Genomic DNA, 26,547 nt, shown 5'->3' with positions numbered 1-26,547 from the left:
TTTCACCAATTCACTATTGATTTATTTTTCTTTTGATATATATATATATATATATATCTTACAAAAGGAAAAACTCAATCTTTAAGACCAAGAAGAATATAATGGATTCTTCCTTAGAAGGGTATTTATGACTCAGTCAAAGAGGTGAGACCTCTATCCATTTATCTCTTAAGAGGCATCACCACACACTAAAAGTTAGATCATGCCTCACCTTCTTATTTTTTAAATACTTATTTATATTTGTTGAATGGTTCCACCAATATACCAGTAGCATTAATAATAAATCTACATCTAGGAAATTCTCACAAGAATATGATCACTGTTTATTCTTGACATCTCTTTATGGAAGCAATTCCAACTAAAAGAATAGATTTATGTTCCATGTTGGACCTCAGTTTCAGACCTATAATATTCATCATCCAAGACTTGTACATGACCAATTACCATCATTGGTACAGGTTACTTCCTTATTGTATTCATTAATGCTTTTACTGATTAATTTGTTAACTAATAACAAAGATCACAAAAAGTAAAAAAAAAACTTCCACTGACTATAAATCTTTCGTTAATTAACTTAATATAATGTTTGATAGGCCGTGGTTATAATTTTTATTTTATATGACATTTTTAATAATGCAGTGAAAACCTTTTTAAACAAACACACAAAACCAAGAAAAGTACTTTGACTATTACTCACATTGGTCCCCATGCTTTTAACACTGAGATGGAACCATAGAGCTTCTGATCATGAAATGCTGAAATCATCTTAGATGTGAACAAGCTAAGTTCAAGGCAGAACAGACAATTAAAAAAAAATTGAGATACTGTGTAATTAGTCATTGCATTTCACCTTTCACTGAGTCACTCCTTCATGTAATCTACATTAGAACAATATATATTTTAATTTCCCATGAGTCAATGAACAATATTGATCTGACCACTGACAGATATGAATATTAACTACCACTTATCAATACCTGTATCATCCTTAGTCAAAGAATAATGACCGAATACCATATAATCCCTTAGCAAAATCAGTGTTTTAAATATACATTAAAATATACCTTGACTAAACAGCTACTTTTATAATTTGACAATATTTTGCCACCTCCATCTTTATTTATGTCTGCTTATTAATTATTTCATAGATTCAATTATATAGACAGAAAATGCATAAACATAAAAATCAAAAACAAGACCCTCATATATTCCTGACAACTTTCTAGGGGATCCCTTCAAACAACGGGCATGGACTACATTTCATGTTGGACCCCAGAGTTCAACATGTAGTCTTCATGTAGTCATCATATAGGACTCATATGCCACCAGTAGTCATCACTGATCCAGTATACCCCTATTTGTTTCATTCATTTCTACACTGTTTATTGACTAATAATTTTAAAACCCTAATTACTCACACATACAAAATAAACCCAAGAAGAGTCATGATATCCCTAACCTATAAATGGAATCTAATATCTTTTAAAAATTATATTGTTTTGCACTTATGCATTAATCAATTTAATATTTCATAAAATACAATATTTATCACTGAGCTATACCTGGCCTTCTGAAATCCTACGTAAAACTTTTTAATGATATCGTGAAAAAATCAATCACTAAACTCAAGATGAGAACTGTGGCTATTACTCACATCGGTCCGTGTGCTTTTCACAGAGATGTAAACATATAGCTCGGCAGCGAAGAACAATGCTTAGCCAGCTAACATGTGTCCATTCTGAAAAGCCTAAAGCACAATCGAAGATAAATAAATAAATAAGCCTTTAATCCTTACTGATTCTTGCTTTCCACATTTCATATTTGCTGTTACTTAAGAAGATTTGACTGTGGGTGGTGGCACACAATGCAATATATAGATGATGTATGATAGAATTGTACGCTTGAAACCTATATAATTTTATTAGCCAATGGAATCCCAAAAATATAATAAAAATATTTTAAACATTAAAAATTTTATGTTTTATAATGTAGATATTTGCACCTCACAGTTCCAGATTACTCAGTGTCCATAACTCCTCTGACATAGTCATTATCATTGGTCCATAGAGGCCAACTTTCTTCTCACTAATTTCTACATTTGTGTTGATTAAATCCTGATTCATTGACAATAATAAAATACATACATGATAAACAACAACTGAAAGACCAACACCTCTGAGCATATCTAACTATTGTCTACAGAATAACTGCCCACATAGATTTTATCCTTCTCATTAATCAATCCCAATGTTACATAATTACAACTAATCAATGTAATGTTTCATATCATATTTAGCATGGGGCAATAAATTAATTTTTATTAAATGTATTAATTTTTTTGTTGAGAATATTACAGGTGTCCCTCATTTTACTCCTTTGCCCCTCTCCACCTGGCTCCTGCCCCACCCCAGGCCTCTACCACACTATTGTCTTTGACCATGGGTTATGCATGGGTTCTTATTAATCTCTTCCCACCCACCCCCTTCCCTGTGTGATTTGTCAGTCTGTTTCATGCTTCCATGTCTTTGGACCTATTTTGTTCATCAATTTGTTTTTTTCATTAGATTTCACAGATAAATGAGATCATGTGATACTTACCTTTCTATCACTGGTTTATTTAACTTAGCATAATAATCTCCAGGTCCCTCCATGCTGTTTCAAAGGGTAAGAAATCCTTCTTTTTTACAGCTGTATAGTATTCCATTGTGTAAAATATCCCACAACTCTTTTATCTACCACTCTACTGATGGGCACTTCAGCTGTCTCCAGATCTGAGCAATTGTAAATAATGCTGCTATTATTAAATTTTAATAATACCATGAATAATACCCTCAAACAAATTAACCCAACCAAGACAAAATCTGATTACTACTCACCTTGATCTCTCGCCTAAGGTGGAGGCAACAAAGCAAACATCACCAGGGCAGAGCTGAAATCAGCTGGAGCATCTGTTCTGAAGAGTCCAAACAGAGGAGACAAAAGGGTTCAGACTTCTTTTCATAGATCCTTCCTGCACATCTTTCATGTGACCAGTCATTTAGGCATTCATGATTGGGAATAGATTTATGTTATTGGCCTTCAGGAAAACTATTGTGAACTTCCCACTGACACAGAATATCAACACTGTCTGTATTTTACCCGCTATAGCAGTGATGGCGAACTTATGACACGCATGTCAGAGGTGACACACGAACTCATTTTTTTGGTTGATTTTTCTTTGTTAAATGGCATTTAAATATATAAAATAAATATCAAAAAGATAAGTCTTTGTTTTACTATGGTTGCAAATATCAAAAAATTTCTACATGTGACACAGCCCCAGAGTTAAGTTAGGGTTTTTCAAAATGCTGACACGCCGAGCTCAAAAGGTTCGCCATCACTGCTCTATAGCATCCCAAGCCAAAGGGTTACAGTCATGGACCATTTGTTTCTCTTTGGACTTTCACTGTTTTCAATTATGTTAAAAGAATTTATTGCCTACCCATATGTTTTAAATTGGACAATGCAACTACCATATATATATATGATCATTGATAAATCATTGGTCCAATTATAATTAAGAATGAAAATGCAGACAGAGAAAGAACCCATTCCTTCTGTGTTGGATCTCAGAGTTGGAGACATATTATTCATCATTCGTGACTCATACTCTGGCAGTTAGCATCATTGATCCAAAAAAGGACGCTTTCTCTTTATTCATTTCTATATAGTTTATTGATTAATTCATTAATTCCCTAAATAAAAAATTAAAGCTCTATTATTAACAAGAACTCAAAAGGGTCTTGATAGCCCTACATGTGCCTGAAACCATCATCACATCTGTCATATTTATTAAAATTTTTCATATATGAATTATTTAATATAATGCTGCCTATTAATCCCATTTTGGCCACGAGGATGCAATTGGCCATCTTGAGTATGTCATGCTTTTATTAATACAGACCACCCAAACCAAAATAAGAACTTTCATTATGACTCACATTGGTCTCCAGGCTCCTAAAGCAGAGGTGCAATTCTATGGCTCATGGTCAAGGAATAACCTTACAGCAGACCCAGTGTACTTGTCCTGAGGAGTATGAAGCAGAGCAGATGATATAAATGGTTGAGACCTTCTGTTCATTGACATTTGCTTTTCACCTCTCGCATGGTCAGTCATTTGAGCAATCATTGATTTGGTATATACTTTTTCTCCTAAGAAAACAAATTTTAATTGGACCACTCACCCAGACTATGAGCACTTTCTATGATTCATCCTTTAACTGTACAGGTGACAGTAATGTGTTATTTGTTTTGAATTGAACTTCATGATTTGCATAATATATGAATACTATTTCTTGCCTCCTTACATATTTTTATAATTGGACACTACTTCATTGATCTGTTTTTATTTATGTTTATTATAGATTCTATAATTTATCCAATTATAATAATAGATGAGAACACATGAACACTAAGACCGGAAACAAGATCTTAGGATCTTCCTGTCAACTGTCTAGAAGGTTCCTGGGAGGTGGGAATGGACTATAGTAAGTTTAAATTGGAACTCAGATTTCCAGACATGTATTTGCCCCATGTAACTCCTAGGCCAACAGTAGCCATCATCAATTCACTATTCTCTCTCATTTCCTCATTATATTTGTATATTGATTAAATGTTAGTCCAATCATAATAATAATTCTGAAAGCCTATTATTCACAAAAAACAAGATGAGCCCTCGTATCTTTAAACTTAATATACATTTACTCTCACAGCAATATATCTCTTTATTATCACCTGTTCCCATGATGCATTACTGGATATAATTTCTCTTATAGTCCGAATTTACCAGATACAGTTGCCTTCTTTACTGATACTTCACACTTAATAATACGGGGAATAAACTTAAAGCAACAACAACAACCACGCTGAAACCAAGAAAATAATGTCAACCCGAACTCACATTAACCCTCGAGCTCCTCCTCTAAAGTGGGAACCAGCGGGTCTGTGACTGAGAAAGGTGCACACGTCATGGCGCGTGTCTGCGTTCTGAAGAGGACAGAGAAGGGAGACGGTAAAGGAAAGCCGGGGCCAAGTCTCGCTTTCTGAGTTTCACTGACTCGGTATTAAGGTACTTATATTTTAATGTATAATTTTTATCTTAACAAAGGAAAGTCGGTAAGATAATAAATCGTAAAAGTTTTCTTCACCAAAAAACGTATTTTATAACTATATATGGTAACCAATGTTAAAGTAAACTTCATTGTGATCATTATTAGGCAGTATATAAATATACTGACCCTTGCCCACCTGGTGTGATCGTGGAAGAATCCTTAAATCAGCTCGAGTGTGTCCACTCTATGGAGTACAGAGCAGAGCAGCAGATAAAAAGTTTTCAAACTTTACCTCCACTGATCCTTGTGTTGTACATTTTATTTATTCACTTAGACATTGATTAATTTTTCATATTGCAACATATTTTCTCTGAACAAAAGATAATTTTAAAATTGAGACTGATCAAGAGCAAAATAATATTGACTCTTACTCATCACTGTCTATATGGTTCTTAGGCAAAGAGGCATATGCTACTTCCACTTATGGCTTCATAAGTATGATTGTAATTTTATTGCCTCATGACATATATTCCTAGCTGGACAATGTCTCTCACTCTTTTCTCTTTAGTTGTTTATTACATTCTTAATGGTTTGACTATTGATTCATTAATAATAATAAATCTAAATCTATGTACTCAAAATGAGAATATAATTTTTGTATATTCCTAACATCAACCCACAGGGTCATTTACAAGAGAAGATAAACCAGATTCTGTTTCTTGTGAACACAAGTTACAGACACCTCACACTCACCATATATGACTCTATGTGGCCAGTCATCATAATTGATCCATTTCTGGGTCTCTTTTCCTTCATTGGTTTCTCTATATGTGATTATTAAAGCACTAATTCATTGTTAATAAAATAAATACATGATTCATAAAATCACAAGAAAAAGATCCTTGATTAAACCTAGCTTTGTACTACATACATAGGTTATATCTTTTACATTAATTGACTTCAATGCTGCACATTATCAATGAATCAACATATTTTATAACATATTTGTACTTGATTCACGCTTACGTTTTTTATTATATTTATTACTTTATAATAATACTATGAATACTTTTTTAAAAAATCATCCAAGCAAGGTAAAATCTTCACCTACTTTTCACCTTGGTCTCTTCTCCACCATCATCTCAATCAGAGCAGATGCTGAAATCAGTTTGGTGCATTCATTCTGAAATGTACAAGCAGACAAAAGAATAAAAGATACTATTTTTATAATTTATGTAAACATACTCATTAAAATGTAAAGATACTCCCTATAGAAATATAATTAGAATGAATGTATATCAGATTAGTATAGAAAATAGTTAAATTAGTAGACAAACATAACTAATCAAATATAAACCAAGAAGGGAGTGTAACAAACAGAAAAAAAACAATAAAGAAGCACAAAAGTCAACTTAGAAATACATAAATAGTACATACAAATATATTGGTCATCACAAAAATTTAAAACAATACATTGGCCAGATATGTCATAAATAATCAGAATATATTTTTAAAATTCAACTATATGTTTACCCAAAAAGAAGATCAAGACATTTTCTCCATTGTACCATATTTTCCACTATTCATTTACAGTCATTTGAGGGTTTATTAATTAATGGTGATATTTATTTATTTTTCTCTTAATAAAATGAACTTCAAACTTAATACCTGACTGAGGGCAATAATTGTTACCTGTCAGTGTGGATGCCATCCTTGTCAAATACATAATACCCTTGGCCCTTTTTTAACCTTTCCCATTTATATTGATATTCATTTTTTCATTATTACATATTTTATTCATGAACAAAGCTTCATGCTCCTCATCTTTATTCATTTATACATTTGTCTATTTATGCTGCCATTAAATCTTTAATAATAATATTTTTAAAATTCATGAACTCAAAGACCAAGAACGAGATCCTTTTATATTCCTGACATCTGTCCACAGGTTCCTGTCATAAAAGGAAAACGTGCCGGACTCCATTTATGTTGGATGTCAGACTTCCAGATACCTATTGAGCTCATATGCCCCACAATGCACCAGTGATCATTGTTGGTCCAGGGGTGGCCTTCATTCTGTATTGTCATCTACATAAATCTCAAAAAAAACAAGAGTGAGATTTTTAGGTATCTCTAACATCCAGTTTTACAATCACTTCCACTAAGACCAGACTCTTATCATTAACTGAGCTCAGTGTTTCATATATGGATTAATCAACACAATGTTTCATGGTAATATGATATTTAACAGTGACATCTCTAATCTTCTTTGATTAATAGAGGCACAGTGCCTGAAATGTGTGCACGGGGGTGGGGGAGAAGGGGGTACCTCAGCCCGGCCTGCATCCTCTTGCATTCCGGAACCCCTTGGGGGATGTCATGGACCTCTTGTGGGGAGCTGGTAGACATCCCTCTTACAGTCCGGGACCCCCTCATGCCTTACCACCCCCTGCTCACTACTCCTTACCACTCGTCTCGCTGCTCCTTCATGCAGCCGCGGAGATGGGAGAGGCTCCTGCCATGGCCACTGCACAAGCCAGCCTTGAGCCCGGCTTCTGGCTGAGCTGCACTCTTCTGTGGGAGCCTACTGACCACCAGGGGGCAGCGCCTGGGCGGAGTGTCTGCCCCATGGTGGTCAGTGCGCATCACAGCGACCCGTCCTTCTGGTCCTTCCGCTGTAAAGGTCACTTATCCTTTTATTATATAGATAGTAACACTTTTTAATAATACAGGGAAAATCTTAAAAAATAAAACACAGTTAAAGCAAAAAGAACATTGGCTATTACTCACAGTGGCCTCCATGCTCCTAATACAGACGCAGTCCCAGAGCGCTTTCCCAGGGAAGATGTTGACATCAGATGCAGTGCATCCATTCTATGGAGTACAATGCACAACAGAACCAAAGAAGCAATCGAGACATTATCTCCACTGGTCCCAATTCCACCATTATTTAGTCAGCCATGTACATAATTGGTAATTGGTGATTGTGTCTATTTTACTTGCTCTTAAGTGACTAAACAATACCAATATGGACACTGACGGACTATGAACATTGGTTGTTGCTCATTACAAATTTAGCAAAAATAAACAGCATCCTTATACTGTTTATTTTCATTGATCTTCAGTGTTCACACTATATATGAATAGTATTTCTTATCAGACCACATATTTGTATCATTGGAAGATGTTTTACCCCATCCTTTATTTGTAATATATTTATTGGTATAGTCACTGATTCAATTATATTTATAGAATACAAATGAGTGAAAAACAAAATAGGACCCTGTATATCCTGGTATTTCAGCCACATGAAATGGATTCATTTTTTCTTGGACCTCAGATTTCCAGTGGTATTCATTGCATATGACTTAAATGCCAGGAGTCATCATCATTGGATTTGCTCTTCTTACCAACTGTCATCTATGTTTTTTATTGGTTAAATTCACTAATATAAAAATAAACATAAATGAAGAAAAATCACAAATAATATCCTGGAATACCTCTGGCATCCCTTTTTTATTTATTTTTATTGTTGGGAGTACTACAGGTGTCCCCCATGTTGTCCCCACTGCCCCCCTCCACCATCCATCTATTGAATCATTTCCACTGAAACCAAACTCTTTCATTAACTGAACTCAGTGTTTCATTTGTAAATTAGTCATCATATGGTTTCATATAAATAACATGTGATACTGACATGATTGGGCTTCTTTGATTATATTTAATACTTTTAATAATAAAAAAGAATTTTTATAAAACACCCAATCCAATCCAAGCACACTGACCATTACTCACGTATTCTCCATGCTCCTCACACACCGATGCAACCACAGGGCTCTGACCATGGAAGATGCTGCAACCAGCCCAAATGTGTCCTTCCTGAGGAGTATAGAACAGAGCAATGATAAAAAATTTAATGATTTAGTCACTCATTAATCTAGAGTACATTTATTTCAATTTCTACTAAGGAAATGAACAGCTTAGAACTTGTCCCTCACCTAGGAAATGAACATTGACGAGCACGTAACAGTCCAAATTCATTAATAGTACTCTTTGCCCCACAATGTATTTTTATAATTGGACAAACTTCATTCATGTTTATTTATATGTTTTTTATTGATTATTACATTTATCCAATTATAATAATAGAATAAAATAAACCCTAAGGCCAAAACCGTCCTTGCATATTCCTAAGTTCTGTCTACGGGATCCTTCCAAACGAAGAGAAGGCACTGGTTGCTCTGCGCTGGACCTCAGAGTTTCAGACACATTGAAATTTATCATCCTCTCCTCAAATGCCACTGGTTCTCATCACGGGTCCAGGACTAGCACACATTCCCTTTGTTCATTTCCAACTTGTTTATTAATTCATTCATTCACACTCTCACCCAAACCAACACAAGAACTTTATGATCACTCACAATGGGGTGCATGCTCCTGCAATACAGAGGCGAACAGAGGGCGGGAGGCCAGGGAAGACACTGACGTCATCTCGAGTGGGTCCATTCTGAGGAGCACAGAGCAGCGTAGTCAATAAAAAAAAGAATTCATCTACATGGGAACTTCCTTCCCACCTTTCATTTACTAAGTTGGGTAGGTATTTGTTAATTCTTCATTATGTATTTTTACCTATTGACAAAGGGCCCAACCTCAAACTTGAAACTGATCTAGAAGAATAAAATTGACTTAATTATCCTCATCTACATAATCCTTGGCCAAAGAAGTAAAACCTTTGATCAATTTATATCTAAATTGGCATCGGTGTTTTTTTTTAATTTTATGTAGTATGTCTTATATCACATGATCATAATTGGACAGTTCCTCACTTTCTCCTTTATCTAAGTATTATTTTTATTTGATAAGTTTATCAAGGATTCATTAATAATAATAAATCTAAATCTACAAATTCAAAATAAGAACATGACCTTTGTTTATTTTTGACATCTATCTATAGCATCATTTCCAAAGAGGAATGACTAAGTATGTATTGTGCTGTATCTCAGAGTTTCAGCCACTTCTTTTCATCATCCATGACTCACCTAAACTGGTCCATGTTGGGGTTTCTCTTTTTTTGATCATTCAAGTCTATATTGGTATCACTAAACCTTTAATTACTCAATGATAACAAAATAAGTACATTATTCACACAAAAAAAGAACCAAAGAGCAAGGTCCTTGAATGTCCCCACCATCAGCCTAAACAATCACTTCCCATATAGATTACATCTCTTCTATTAATCAACCTCAAAGTTACATTATGGATTAACCAACGTGTTCCATATCACGTTGATTGCTTGGACAATAATTAAGTTTTTAATTAATTTAATAATTTTAATGACACTGTGCATACTCTTAATCGAGTGACCTGAACCAAGATAACATCTTGGACTACTCATTACTCACGTTAGTCTCTTTCTTGACACAGAGGCAACATGACAATCTTGATCACAGCAGAAGCTGAAATCAGCTCCATCTCTTCTGAAAAGTACCAAGCAGAAGGTGATAAAAAGATTGAGACATTTTTCTCTATTGATCCATCCACCATTCACATACACAGTTATTTGGGTAATTATTTCAAATAGTAATATATACTTATCCTTCTCTTAAACAATTAATTGTCAAAATTTTAACTATTTCTTAACACTATCTATAGTATATATCATACTTCGTCGAAATGTAATACACCTGGTGTATTTACTATTCATTCCAACTTATATTAATATCATTTTTATTTATTAGATATTTTAATAATAAATAATGCTTCATCCTCTTCATCTTTTTCCATTTGTTTATTTGTTCATTTATTCTGCAATTTATATTGTTAAAAATACATGGTCACAAGCCCAAGAAAATGATCTTCTATATTCCTGACATGTGTCTACGTTCCCTTCAAACAACTCGAGTGGACTAGATTCCTTTTGTGCTGCACCACCTCAGGGTTCCAGACACATAATATTCATTGTACGTGCTCATAAGCACCACTCATCAACATTATTCCAGGTTTTGCCCTTTTATTCTTCACCTTTTTGAGATTCATTCAATAATTCACTAAAAATCACAAAGTAAATTAATCATTGGTAAAAACCCAAGTTTCTTGAAACTCCCTAACCTCTGCCTATAGAATTATTTCCTACAGAGATTAGATCTCTTTCTGTATTTGGCCTCAATGATTCATGTATCAATTCATCAAATCATGCTATCAACACCAGCTTCATAAGCAGTCTATGGTTGGACTTCTGTGATTATATTTCACAGGTTTTTATACAATAAATGCCGTTGGGCAAACCACCAGCCTCATCAAGGAATGTGACTATAACTCACAGAGGTCCCCACACAGAGGCAACTACAATGTTTTTGATCACGGGGATCAGAGCAGAACCTTACCAGCAGCGAGCATCTACCCTGAGGAATATAAAGCATAGCAGATGAAAAACAGGTGAAGACATTCTCTGCATTGATCACTGTTTCCCACCTGTCATACTCTTAATCATTTAAATATTTACTAGTTGATTTTAATAATTAACTGTCTCTTCTAAAAGAAAGAACAACGTAGAATTCACCACTGATCTGAAGCAGAAACACCTACTGTTCCTGTTAGGGAAAGAGGTAACACCCTTAATCCGCTGGTTTCCTAAGGGCCATTATATTAATGGCATTTCTTGTCTCATGTCATTATTTTATAATTAGACAATGCTTCACAGTCTTCATCTTTATTCATTTATGTAATTATATAGATGACTTATTGATTTTTTCATAATACAGTAAAAAGTAATGAGGCACAGAAGTCCAAAAACAAGATCTTTGTGTATGCTTAATCTTAACCTTTCCAGAGGTTCAGTCCCAACAGACACATAGACTAGATCTCTTCTGCATTGGCCCTGACAATTGCAGACACATCCTATTCATTGCCCATGACGCTGCCAGGGGTCCATCATGACTCCAAGATTTGCCCTTTCCCTCATCCATGTTTCTTGATTTACTAACTTTCATTTGATTAATAATAACAAAATAAATTTACATGATCACAATAATTCAAGAACAATGCTCTTAAGTCTCCCTAACATCTGTCTACGGAATAATTTCCCTCAAAACTATCATTAGTCAATGTTAGTGTTGCATAAATCTATTAAGGAACATATGTTCCACATGAACCCCATAGTGGGCCATGGTTAACTTCTTTCATTATACTTAACACATTTTATGAACAATACAGTTAATGTTCTTAAACAAGTCACCCATACCAACACAAGAGAGTTCGCTATTACTCACACTGGTCTCCATGCTCCCCACAGAGTTCTTGCCATGGCAGAAGTACTACATCAGCTAGGTGCCTTCACTCTGAGTATAAGCAATACAGATAGATAATACAATATTAAGACATTCTTGCCATAAGTCCATACTTTTCTCATTTCATTTTCTTCGTCATTTAGGTATTTGGAGACTATTAATTTTTAAACAAAATCAAAACTATTTAACTTCCCAGGAACCCAGAAGAGAAATGGTATTGTATATCTCTGTCTATTTAACTCCCTTCAATCCAACTGATGAGAGCAATTTTTTTTCATAAGGAGGACATAACATGAGTAGAACTGATGAAGGATGAGGTTTCAACATCTACTCGTCACTGGTCAGAGCTCTGTCACCTTCATCTTATTAAATTATTCACCTGTTTGTTAATTACTGACAAGAAAATCAGTATGTCTGTGCACAAACTCAGAATAATAACTAACTGACTGTAACTGCAGGTGCTAGCCGGCATGAGTATTGGGGAATAATATACTTTTTCCAAATTCAATGAGGAAAAATTGACAAAGTTGGAAATCTTTAAGGTGCACAGCGTGATGATTTGATTTACATTGTGGAATGATCACCCATGGGGCACAGTGAAGCCAAATGGATTGGTCTTAACTGTCATTGAACATACTTTTGTCACCGGTTCATGCTTGGCCATCTTTAATGTAGTTAATTGATTAAGTTATATAATCGTTTGACTATTAAATTAAGTTTTTAAAAAAACACCTGCTACATAGTTACAGCCCAGAACATGAACATTGGCAAATACATCTCCCTTATGCTTAGGGACAAAAGCCTCTCCATATTGTTAATGGACTTCAGTTCTTTGAAATGGACTGGGGATGATGGTTGTTTCATTACGTATGCCATCTTCCTTCCACATTCGACCCATTTATCCTTCATTTGTTCATACATTTGTGTAGTTATTATTGCATGAACTTTTAATAAGAAATCAAATCTGTTTTGCACTGGACCTTGGAGTTCTAGGTAAGCAGTATTTGCCCTTGACTCACCTGCCGCCAGGGCACAGTATTGGCTCAGTATCCACCCTCTTGTTCTTCATTTAGTGTCATTTTGTGAAGAGAGAAATCATTAATTCATTAATAATAAATATATAACAAATTAATTTTTGAAGTAGCTTTAATATCCCTAAACATATGATACAAAATCATTTTCTAAAGAGCAAATAGTCTAGGTCTGTTCTGCTAATGAATCTCAGTGTTGAATATATGGATTAGTCAATGTACTTTCTTCAGTGTAACCTCTTTATTATTAATCCATGATTGGCATGGACTAATCTCTTCCATCTGTCTATAGAATTATTTCCCTCAGCAACTCATCCCTTTTGTTAAATAACCTCAATGATTTGTATATAAATTAATAAACACAGTGCTTCATAGTAATTGCATTTTGATTGGCATGCACTGATTAGATTTCACACTTCTTAGTAATAGAGTGAATACCCTTAAACCACCCAAACTGAGACAAGAACGTGAATATTACTCACTGACACAGAGATCTATGGTCGAGACCATCACCACAGAAGAATCCTGAAATCAGTTAGGGTGGGTCCGTCCTGGAGTACAGAGCATAGTAGGTGGTTAAAAAAGATTGAGATGTCTTATCTACTTATCCTTGCATATAACTTTTGATTAGTCATTTAGGATAATTAGCAATATGGAGAAATGTCTAAATTCTCCCAAGTGAGCAAATAACGGTGACCTTGCCACGGACACAGAATAGAAACATTGTCTATTTCTATGAAATGCTAACTATAGAATCTATAGCCAAAGAGGTAACACCTGTCGACCATTATTTCCTAATGTGCAGGAGTTTTTTCTATATAGATGCATAGTATTTCCTATCTAACTACATATCTTTATATTTGGGCAATTCTCATGATCTTCATCTTTACCTATATGTTTTTATTGATTATTTCCTTGATCCAGTTATAAATAGAATGACAGTACATGAAAGTAAATAAAAAACAAGATACTCATAGATTCATGAATTGTAGGGGATCCCTTCAAACAGGGCAATGGACTAGTATGCGTTTGTGTTGGAAGCCAGATACGTGTTGAGCGTATGTAACTCACACACCACCAGGAGTCATCGTTGATCCACGATGTCACTGTCCCTCTTTTTCTCTAATATTTTCTATAATTTCTACAGAGTAATTTATTCATTTATCTATATAATTTTAAGGTCCTATTATTCATAAAAACTCAAGAAACGCCTTAATATCCCTAATCTTTGTATCAAATCATTCTTACATAAATCTCTAATTGAAGAATGAATATTCTTTGTATATATATTCATCGACATAATCAATGTTACATCAATGAATAAAAGAAATCTCACATTTGTCACTGGGCTAGAGTTGGCTTTCTTTGATTATATTTCACACTTTTTAATGATACGGTGAATAGCCGTTAAAAAAAATGTTGGAACTGAGACAAGAACGTACTTACAAATAGAGGCAACCACAGAGCTCGTGCGTGACAAGCGACGATACTGGAGTCAGCCCCAGAGCACGCACTCTGAGGAGTACGGAGCACAAAAGGGCACAGAAAGATGAGACCTAATCTCCATGGCTCCCTGACTCCTCCGTTTCATTATTCGTTGATTAATGATCAGATATATTTGTTCTTTCTTAATAAATTAAACATCAGAATTGTAACTGACTCAGAGCAGTAACTATTACTTATCATTATATATCTCATTCTTAATCAAAGATGTAATACACTTGATCCATTTGATATTGATTGCAATAGACATCAGTATTATTTTTCTTCTATACATTTTAAGAATGAACAATACCTCACCCTCTTCATCCATATTTATTTTGTCATTTATTCTTTTATAATAATATTTTGTAAAATTTATGAACGCAAAACCAAGAACAAGAGCGCTGTAAATTCCTGACATCTGTCTATACAATCACTTCTAACAGAAAGAAGGGACTAGGTCCCTTTGTGTTAAGACCTCAGAGTTCCAAACACATCCGTTTGTACTGTACATGTTTGAGTCATATGATGCCAGTCGTCATCGCTGCGACAGGCTGGAATTCTTTTCTTCATTCTCATCTATACCTGTTTACTGAACAATCTGTCAATTCACTAATAATAAAAACATCTGTGAATAATAAATACTCAAGGACAAGTCTCTTAATATCTCTAATCTTTATCTATAGAAGCATTTGCCTCAATGAATATGCCTATGTAATTAATCAGCTTCATTGATACAAATACCCATTAATCAACATCAAGTTTCATGTCAACTCCATACTTCTTATGCGAGCATGACTAGTCTTCTTTGAACATATTTAATGCCATTTTATAGCATTCCAATGAATACTCTATACAAACAATCTGAACCAGGAGAAGAGCGTGGCTATGACTTACATGCACCTCTACAGAGGGCCGACCAGTGGAGCTCCTATGATGGCCAAGGGCTCGGTCAGCTACAGCGTGTCCATGCTGAGGAATACAAAGCAGAGACGATTGTAACGAAACTGAGAGACGGTCTACTGAGGCACACAATCACCTTCCACTTAGCCAGTCACTCAAGGATATAATATGTACTCATGAACAAACCAAACAATATCAAACTTGACACAGACCACGAATTAAAAACTTTGACTATTGTTTACTGTCTGTATCATTCTTAACCAAAGAGGGAAGACAACTGAACCATTTAGATTTCTTAATGAATGACAGTATTTTCCATAGGCATTGGAAATGTTTATTGTCTCATCCTCTTCATCTTATCTATTCTTGTTCATTGGTTCTTTTGGAACCATTTATTAAAATGGGATCAAAATTCATGAAAATGAACCAAGGAAATGGTCCTTTTTAATTCTCTAATATCTGTCTATAGGATCAGTTCAAACAAAGGCACTAGACTATGTCTCTCTCTTTATTGGACCTCAGAGTTTCAGACACATTGTATTCATCATCTCCGTGACTCTTCCTCCAGCAACAGTCATCATTGGTCCACGCTGTGGCCTGTTTGTCTTCATTCTCATTGTTCTCTCTCTCTCATTAATTATCATCAATATTTCAAATCTGCATTAGAAAATATAATGCCTCATAATATCTCATATTTATCATTTCCTATGGTTGGTGTGGGGCTTTTATTTCACACTTTCAGTGATACAATGAATACCCTTTTAAAAAATTCTTAAACAAACACAAGAACTGTAACCTTTACTCACATTTCATCTCAATGCTTTACACAGAGGAAACCATAGATCTTGTTACCATGGAAAACACTTAAATCAGCTTGAGCATGTTGATTCTGAGGAGCACAAGACAGAGCAGATAATTAAAAATTGAAACCTTTTCTCCATTAGTCAATTTCTTTCTCATTTCATTTTATCAGTTATTTAGGTATTTACTTCTTCAGAACATATACATATAAAATATAAATATACATATTAAAAACTAACATCGACAACTCAAGACTGACACAGGCTAATTAAACTGTATATTAATTCTCAGTGTCAGTGTTCATATAATCCTTAGAAAAGAGGTAATGCACTTGGTCCATTTCTTTCTTAATATCAGTTTTTCATTTTATGTTAATTGCATTTCTTGCATCACCATATATATACTTGATAAGTCTTCATCCTTGTTTTATTTAGTGATATATCTGTTTATTGGTTCTATCACTGATTCATTGATATTAATAGTAATATACTAGAAATCCATGAATCCAACATGACAACAACAATTTCCTTGCATATTCCTAATGAGAGAGGAAACAGACTAGATTTTGTTTCGTTTTGGACCTCAGACTTCCAGACACATAGCAATCATAGTACCTCCTTCATATGCCATCAGTGATCATCATTGGTCCAGTTTGGGGCCTCTTTTTCCTCATTCTCACCTACAGTTGTTAAGTGTTCAATCTACTACTAATAATTAAACACATGTGTGTGAATCACAAAAATGCAAGGACAAGAGCCTAAAGATTGTTGTCACACTCCTTTAGGACCAATGGCTTCCTGATTATACCTCTTTTCATTAATCATCCCCATTATTCCAAAGGTAAGGTAGTCAACATAATGTTTTGTACATCTCCAGTTTAATCACTGGACCATGGTTGGTCTTTTTTACACTTTTTAAATTACTACAGTGATATCCTAAACAAACTTCCCTGACCAAGGCAAGACCTTTGACTATTACTCACACTGGCCTTCATGTCCCTCCATGGAGCTTCTGAACACAACAGATGCTGAGTCCCCTTCAGGCGGTTTCGTTCTGAGAAGTGCAAAGCAAAGGAGATGATAACAGGACGGAAACATTACCGCACCTTACATTTAGTCAATCATTTAGAAGATAGTTATGTGGGCTAATACTTAATATCATGTTTTTAGTGACCAGAATAAGATCGAAGATGGAAGGTACTGGATACATTTATTTTTGGTAACGGAATACAGTATTTTCAATAAACTGGAATATTTTTTTATTCGTTCACCACAGATTACAAGTGTATGATGTGGTTGAGTGTCGACCTCTGAATCAGGAGGCCCAGGTTTGATTCCATGCTCTGGTTGTGGGCTTGGTCCCCAGTGGGGGGGAGAGGGGGGTGCAGGAGGCAGCCAATTAATTTTTCTCTCTCATCATTGATGTTTCTATCTTTCTCTCCCTTCCTCTCTGAAATCAATTAAAAAAAGTTTTTTAAAGAGTGCATGTTACTCAGCTCTGATTTTGAAAATTTGTACATTGATTCTGAAATTAATCCATGTATAAAATAATAAAAATCCATTCATTTCTACATTTGTATCAAATAAATCATTAATTCATTAATAATAATTAAATGAACACATGACTCACAATATCCAAGGACAAAATTGTTGGATATCTCTCACATTTGTCTATAGAATCATTTCCCACAGAGGCTAATTCTTTTTCATTAATCAACCTCAATGCTGTACATTATTGATTAATAATATAATGTTTCTTATCATTTGGCCATAGTTAATTTTTTATTATGTTTAATATTTTTTAATAATTCAATAAATATGTTTAAACAAATAATGCAGTCTAAGATGACAACTTAATGAACTTCAGTATTTTCAATAAATATTCATCTTTTTCATCATTCTTATCTGCATAAGTTCATTTATTAATTTATTGATTCACTTATATTAAATTTTAAAACTATATGATTCATAAAAAACAAGAATAAGAGTAATAAATGTTCCACATATAGGACCATTTGCCATATTATTGATATATCTCTTTAATTATCATCAATGTTTCATGGATGATTAATAAAGATAATCTTCAGACCAAACCCATATTTATAATTCACGATAGTTGGCATCTTGGACTATATTTCACATTCTTGATGACACATGAATATTTGAGAGAAAAAAAATCTCAAAGACATGAACTGTTTCAATGTATTACTCACATTGGTCTCTACTCACTACACAAACAGGCAACCGTAGAGCACGTGACCACGGATGATGCTTCAATCTGCTCACATGCGTCCATTCTAAGGAATACAGAATAGAGCAGAAGGTGAAAAAATTGAGAACCCCTCGAAATTGACCCTTTTCCCCGTTATTTCAGTTACTCAGTCATAAAGGCATATACATATATATTTATTATATGTGTATAATTTATACACATATGTAAACATAAATATAAATTAATGATATGACTCCTTAGATAAATAATGGCCTTTGTCCATTTATTTCTTATCAGATTTTTCAGTTTATATTACTATTTCTTGCCTCACCATATATATTCATAGTTGATAAGACCAACTTAGTGAAGCCTTGTTTCCTTAGTGATATATTTGTTTGTTGGTTTTTATCATTGATTCATTGATATTAATAGTAATATACTAGAAATATATTAATCCAAAATTACAAGACCAATAGGAACAATTGCCAGAGAGGAAATAGATTAGCTTTTCTTTTGTTTTAGACCTCAGACTTCCAGACACATAGCAATCACAGTACTTGCTTCATATGCCATCAGTCATCATCATTGGTCCAGTCTCGGGCCCCTTTTTCTTCATTCTCATCTATATGTTTATACATTAATTCAATCGACTAATAATAATTAAATACATATCAATGAATCACAAATGATCAAGAACAATAGCCTTAAAATCTTTATCATTTTTTAAGACTCACTGGCTAATTGAATTTTATTAATCGTCTTCATAATTTAAAAGTTAGATTAGTCAACATTATATTTCCAACTTAATTATCAGGACATAGTTGGTATTTTTTTCTTACATTGAATATTTTAAAATATATACACAGAGAAAACCCCAAACAAACCACCCAAAGTAAGATGAAGACATTGAAAATTACTCACGTTGGTCTTCATGCTCCTACAGGCCAATAGAAAGATCACCGACCAAGGCATAATGCTTTATTCAGCTTGGGTGTGTCCATCTAAAAAGTAGAAAGCAGAATAGACAACACGACTGAGATATTTTCTCTATTGGTCTTTGCATTTACATTAAATTATTTGGTGATTAAGTTATATATTATTTGGGGGTAATTTTATTAAACTTTCCACTAACCCCAATATCGCTCATTATTTATATCATCTATAACTTCCTCAGCTAAAGGTATCTTGGACCTCAGAGTTAAAGAGTATTCACCATCAATGACTCATACGCCACCAGTAGTCATCATTGGTCCAGGGTTAGCCTTTTTTATCCACTCTCATTTATGTTTATTAATTAATTCATCAATTTATCTGATCGTAATAAAATAAAAAAATATCAAGCACAACAAAACTTAAGAGCATGAGCCTGTCCTAGTCCTATATCTGTCTATAGGATCATTCATGACATCAATATATCTTTCATTAATCATCCTCAAAGTTTCATATAGGGATCAATCACTATAATGTTACATATCAACTCCATATTTAATAATGGACCATGGTTGGCTTTCTTTGGTTATAATTCACACTTTTCAAATACAGAGTATATGTTCACAAAACTCACATTTGTTTCTATGCACCAGACAGACAGACACCAGACATCTTGAGACCATGGGAGAACCTGCAGTTCAGGTCCAGTGCATCCATTCTGAGAAGTGCAAGCACAGAGGGAGATGAAAAGTTGAGACTTTCTCTGCACTGACTTTGCTTTCTGCATTTAACTTACTCAGTAACTTAAATATTTACTCATTTTCATAACTTACAATGCTTCACACATTTATATTAATTTACTTGTATGTGTTTTTTAGTTCTTTCGCTAATCTATGCTCATAGAATCATTATCCATGAACACAAAAAGTGAAGAACATAATCTTTGCATGTTACTAACATCTGTCACTATGGTCATTTCCAACAGAGGAAATAGATTAGATTTCTTTTTGTGTTGGACCTCAGAGTCCCGACATACAGTATTCATCATCCATGACTCATACCCCACCAGTCGTCATCATTGGTCCAAAATTGGCCCTCTTCTTCTCCATTAATTTCTAATATTCTTTATTAATTAATTTATCACTTCATTAATAAATAAATAGATAAATCACAAGAATTTAACAAGATTTTTAAGTTTTATAGCCATGTGATCATTTATCAGCTTGATTACATCATTTATTAGTCAATATTTTGCAAATATTGATTAATCGGCACAATGTTCATCTGGCATATGTTACTATGACATCATAAGAATGTCATATTTATGGTTGGGCCATGGTTGGCCTTCTTGAATTCTTTTAACAATACAGGAAATATCCTTTAAGAACTACCCAAATCAAGACGAAGTGTGTGCCTATACTCACATGAGTCTCCATGCTGCTAACACACGGAGGGAACTAGAGAGCTTCTGACCATGGAGGGTGATGAAATCTGCAGAGAACGATCACTCTGAGAGGACAAAGCAGAGCAAATGATTAAAAATGAAAATATTCTCTTCATTCATCCTGAATTCCTCCTATCATTTTATTAGACATTTAAGTCTGTATTAAATTATGATATTTTTTCTTGAGAAAACAATGTTGAAGAAGGCACAGAACAAATAAGAGCATGGACTGTTATTTGTAGTGTAGGTATCATTCCTTAGATAAAGAGGTAATGCCTTTAAGACATTTATTTCTCTTTTTTAAAAATATATTTTATTGATTTTTTACAGAGAGGAAGGGAGAGGAAGAGAGATGGAGAGTTAGAAACATCGATGAGAGAGAAACACCGATTTAGCTGCCTCCAGCACACCCCTACTGGGGATGTGTCCGCAACCAAGGTACATGCCTTGACCGGAATCGAACCTGGGACCCTTCAGTCCACAGGCCGATGCTCTATCCACTGAACCAAACCAGCCAGGGCAAAGACATTTATTTCTTAATGAACTTCAGTGTGTTTAATATATAGTAATAGTATTTCTGGCCTCACCATATATTTACATAATTGGACAATGCTTCACCCTATTTATTCATATATTTATATTAATTCTTTCCATTTATATTAATAAAATTAAATATCATGAACACAAAACTAAGAACAAAATCCTTGAATATTCCTAACATCTGTCCATAGGAATATTTCAATAGAAGGTACAGATTAGATTATATACTGTGTGAAATAAACAGGCACATAGTATTCATCACCCATGACTCATACTCCACCAGTCATCACCATTGGTCCAGATTGGCCCTCATTATCTTCAATTGTGTCTACATGTTTTTACTAATTAATTCATCCACTAATAATAATAAAATAAATGCCTACAGGCCATAAAACTTGAAACTAGATCCTTGAATATTTCCAGTATTTCTCTACAGAATTACTTCCCACTAACAGTATAGATATACTTATATAAATCCTATATTGTCAGTAGGAAGTAATTCTGTAGAGAAATATATATATATCTTTATCTTCCGTTAATTGACCAATGCTTGCTATATAAATGAATGTAAACTTTAACCCCGTTTGCAATTGAAGCTGACTAAATTGTGTCTCTGTAAAAGGAGGTTAAAATGAACTGTGACTCAGAATTAAAATTGAATAATACATTTTACATTAATTAATTGAATAATTAACTCTTAAAATGAATAAATGGTCTTACTTTTTCCTCCTTAGTTGACCTCAGATGTGCTGAATTGGCCCACACATAACCTTAATTCATTTTATTTGTATATGTAACTGTTTATTTCCTTTCAATAAGAGTTAAGACCCTATGCCCTAGCTGGTTTGACCACTGGATAGAGGGTCAAGGGTCCCGGGTTTGATTCCAGTCAAGGGCACATGCCTGGGTTGCAAGCTCAATCCCCAGTAGGGGTTGTGCAGGAGGCAGCCAGTTAATGATTCTCTCTTATCACGGATGCTTCTATCTCTCTCTCTTTCTCTCCCTTCCTCTCTAAAATCAATAAATATATATATTCTTTAAGAGTTAAAACCCATGACAAACCACCAAGTCAGAAGTGATTCCTTTGAGTGTAACTAACATTTCTACATTCCTTTAATTGAATCATTTGTACATTCATTCTGTAAATGCAAAGCAAATATAAAAATAGATTAGATTAGACAGGCAGGCAGATCAGCATAGAGTCAGATTTTTTAAATTGATCTAAGTCAAAAATATTTGACTAAAAATAAACCTTAGTGTTTGTTATATATTAAAACTCTGAATGGCTTATTGATCAATTGCTTCAAATATTAAATTTAACTTATATAATGAACACCTTTGAAACCAACATCAGAAAAAAGAATAATGTTAACTTATTCTTCTACACATAATAATATCATTCATACAGAAACAGCATAATATTAATGCCTGTCCATATATTCATTGGGCACAAAAAGAAAAGACCAAATAATCTTTTCTGTTCTTTTTAAATTAAAAAAATATTGAAGATCATTGAATTAATCCTAACTGGTCATGTGACACATTCAACATAGGCCGTGTCTAAGTCCTCTCAATTATGCAGCGATTTAATCAATGATTAGTTTAAGTTGATGTTTTGCCCTTTTCTATAAAACAAAAAACCAATAACTCAGCCCAGAAAAATAACATTGGCTCGTACATCCATTTATCTAAGTGCTCTTTACCCAAAAGGGTCAGCTCTAATAAATTTATTTATTTTACTGCAACGGTGCTTCAGAAATGTATTAACAATGATTTTATATTATATATATTACACTCCATATTCTCATATTTGAATCAGGAATAATCCATTTTCTCTTTATTCATTTATATGTTTCTTCAATGATCCATTCATTGATTTAGTGAAAAGACAATACTCAGAAACCCAACAACAAACTCCTTCATATCCACAACTCCTAGCATAATCTCAAGTGCCACTCAGATCACAAAGAGGAATGTTCTGGTAATGGACCCCAGAGTACAGGATTTAATTAAAATGCTTGATTTCAGAAGGATCCAGACACACTCATCATTGACCCAGGGTGAACAATCTTTTTCTACATTTATATTTTTGTTTATTGATCCACTAATAGCAATAAAGCCAATATTCATTATTTTCTATAAAAGCCAAGAACATCCTTGACTATGACCAAAATGTCTTTCTAGACTCTTTTTCTCAATAGACGAGCTCTCTCTCAGCAGTGGCCATCAGAGGGAACAATTAGCATCCTTGCCTCACACCTATCCTATCCCAACTGCCTTCCACCTCCGGATGCACGCCTCCCTCAGTGAGGAGCCATCCAGGAGAACGGTGCATGGTAACATGAATGTGCTATGACTGGGCTCTCCAATCCGGTCGCCATGAGCCACAGGTAACTAAGGACTTCAAATGTGGCTAGTGCAACTGAGGAACTGAATGTAACATTCACCTTTCCTTTAAATTTAAATGGTCATATATGGCTAGGGGCAACCAAATTAGACAGTGCAGCCCAAGAATTTAATGCTGGATAAATGTTTAAATCAAATGCAGAGCAAAAATAAGATGGATTATTAATCTTGTTTTTAACGGCAATTGTACTGAATTGGTTTAACCCTTCATCTTTGTGTCATAACACATTCATATTAGGAACGTTAACAAGTTCTTTGACCATTATTGACTTCAGTCTTTAGGTTTCTTACCCTAACAGCCAAGATCTTCATCACCAGACTGATGACAGCAACCGTGGTCTTCAATCTATGGAGCCAAATATATGCCAAGTTCAAGGCCATGAGCAGTCCATATCTACACTGAATTAAATGACATTACTTTTGTGGTACTAGGTTAGTCATAGAGTCCATTCAAGTCTCATTGGTATCATTGAAAAATTCAGTCTATATCCATAAAGTGATCAAGGGGGGGCTGAACAGCCTCAATTTCTGCTATAAGCTCATTTCCCTAAGGAAGAGCGGAGGATACTGTGTGAAAATGGACCTGAGAGTTACAGATGGCTTTAATCAATGTCTTTGATTCAGACACCCTCCAAAGCCATCATTGGTCCAGGCTTGGCCCTCTTTTTCTTAATTCATTTATACTTTCAGTTTCCCATGAATCACAAACTTCCAAGAACAAGGTGCTTGATACAACTGTGGTCTGTCTCTAGACTGACTTCTCCCAGAGATTTTAGACTAGATCTCAGTGTGAACCTTGCTTCATACAATATCTCTGCTCAAAATGGCCCGTGGTTTGGGCCGTGTCCATTTAACTTGGCCAATTTAAAGCATGAAGTCATAGACACTCAAAACCCACAGGGGAACCCCACATCTAGGACACAGACAATGTGTTCCACCTTCTCAGAGCTTCCTCTCAACAGTTAGCCTGGATTTCTACCAATATGAAATACTTAAATCAACTGTGGTGCAGAAATAATAGGGAATAGCAAACCATTCTCAAAACGAATTAAATGCCTTCCATCGTTTGAAGAAATGAATCTCAAGTGTACTCTAATGGGTTAATTTTTTATGAATTTATCTTTATTGTAGAAAGTATTACAGATGCCCACTTTGGGGTTTTTTGTTGTTGTTTTTTCCCCATTGACCCCCTCCTCTCTGCCCCTCCCAAGCCTTTGCCACACTATTGTCTGTGTCCATGGGCTATGCATATATGCATAGAAGTTCCCCGTAACTATCTCCCCCCTACAAACTACAAACCCCCTTCTTCTCTATGAAAAGAGGGTAATAGTTTTAGGTACCAAACACATGCAATTTTGGGGCTATACTTGGTTTTCTTGGACTTTATTTGTTTATATAGCTGTGTTCCACTAAACCCCCTCAGTGACCGCACATGACCAAACCATATCAGCCGAGAACAGAAACTGTGTTACTTACATTGCCCTTTTCCCACAGACAGAGGTGACAGCTAAGATCTTCATCAATGGACAAGGACTGAATCCCATGTGGAGTGTTCATTCACGAGGAAACGCAGATTTTTAAAAAGATGAAAGGCGTAAATTGAGATTTTTAAATAGTAGTTCGTTGATCATGACCAAATTATTCATACACATGGTTTGTGTCACATTTTCATCAACCCAATAGCCATGTACTTTTCATCTATTGATCTACCATCAAACATAAGAATTATAGCTATTATTAAAATATTCATATCTGCCTACATACCCCTACCAAAATACAAAAAGGACACCACTTTTTATTGGGGGAAAATTTTACCAAATGAGATTGTTTCTTGAAACACTAAGTAAAGTTAAATCTATCCAAGGGGACAGGCTGTGCTTCCTTTCACATATTTATTGATTAACCTATTTATTCAGTTATTTAATAACTCTAAGGTTAATTTAACTATCTGCTCTCTTTTCCTAAGGGAATCACAAAAGGGCAGAGCGATTTGCTACCCAAAGCTCCACAGATTACACGCAACTTTCTGGCTCAGCACCGTCTGCACTGATGGAACTTGCCACAGTGATGAAATGTTGCTTATGGGCACTGCCCAATATGGCAGCCACTGGCCACACAGGGCTAAAATGTGGCTAGTGTCAATGAGACATTGAATGTTCTTATTAAATCAATTTGACTTGAAATGCTAATAGAAAGATGCATTTAGAGGGGCCTGGATCTTTGTTATTTAAGTGACTTCATAAGGTTAGAGCAGGATGAATCCCGCCTCTGCATACACCACATATGGCCTCACTGTCCCGCTTTATGCCTTTCTAAGGGACTGGATATGAAATTATTCTTTCACTCGCTTATTATAGAACCTAAGGACAATGGGCAAGGACATGCATGGAGCTAAATTTATCCATTGGCTTTTTCTATACAAA

General features: G+C 34.6%; 2 long non-coding RNA genes across 3 annotated transcripts; both read right to left on the bottom strand.

The window, feature by feature from the left end:
* Positions 1–2,340: 2,340 nt before the first annotated feature.
* Positions 2,341–5,832, bottom strand: LOC308532731. Its single transcript, XR_013996994.1, has 3 exons — positions 4,940–5,832; positions 3,981–4,066; positions 2,341–2,953 (listed from the first exon to the last, which is right to left on the bottom strand). It is a non-coding gene; the product is annotated as an uncharacterized lncRNA (long non-coding RNA).
* Positions 5,833–8,421: 2,589 nt separating this feature from the next.
* Positions 8,422–26,222, bottom strand: LOC308532723. 2 transcript variants are annotated; one of them, XR_013996993.1, is made up of 13 exons: positions 21,159–21,184; positions 20,369–20,452; positions 19,726–19,805; positions 18,806–18,889; positions 17,576–17,646; positions 16,599–16,681; positions 15,787–15,861; positions 13,890–13,958; positions 13,396–13,439; positions 12,359–12,427; positions 10,493–10,567; positions 9,512–9,597; positions 8,422–8,969 (listed from the first exon to the last, which is right to left on the bottom strand). It is a non-coding gene; the product is annotated as an uncharacterized lncRNA (long non-coding RNA). The 2 variants fall into 2 exon arrangements; XR_013996992.1 differs by lacking the exons at positions 8,422–8,969; positions 9,512–9,597; positions 10,493–10,567; ... (1 more) ...; positions 13,396–13,439; positions 13,890–13,958 and adding exons at positions 24,416–24,470; positions 25,601–26,222 and having other exon boundaries at positions 15,258–15,861; positions 21,159–21,243.
* Between the last annotated feature and the right edge of the window lie 325 nt (positions 26,223–26,547).

Source organism: Myotis nattereri, assembly GCF_964212035.1.
Source record: "Myotis nattereri genome assembly, chromosome: 1".
NCBI classification, from domain to species: Eukaryota; Metazoa; Chordata; class Mammalia; order Chiroptera; family Vespertilionidae; genus Myotis; species Myotis nattereri.
This window is presented reverse-complemented; position numbering and strand designations above follow the sequence as displayed.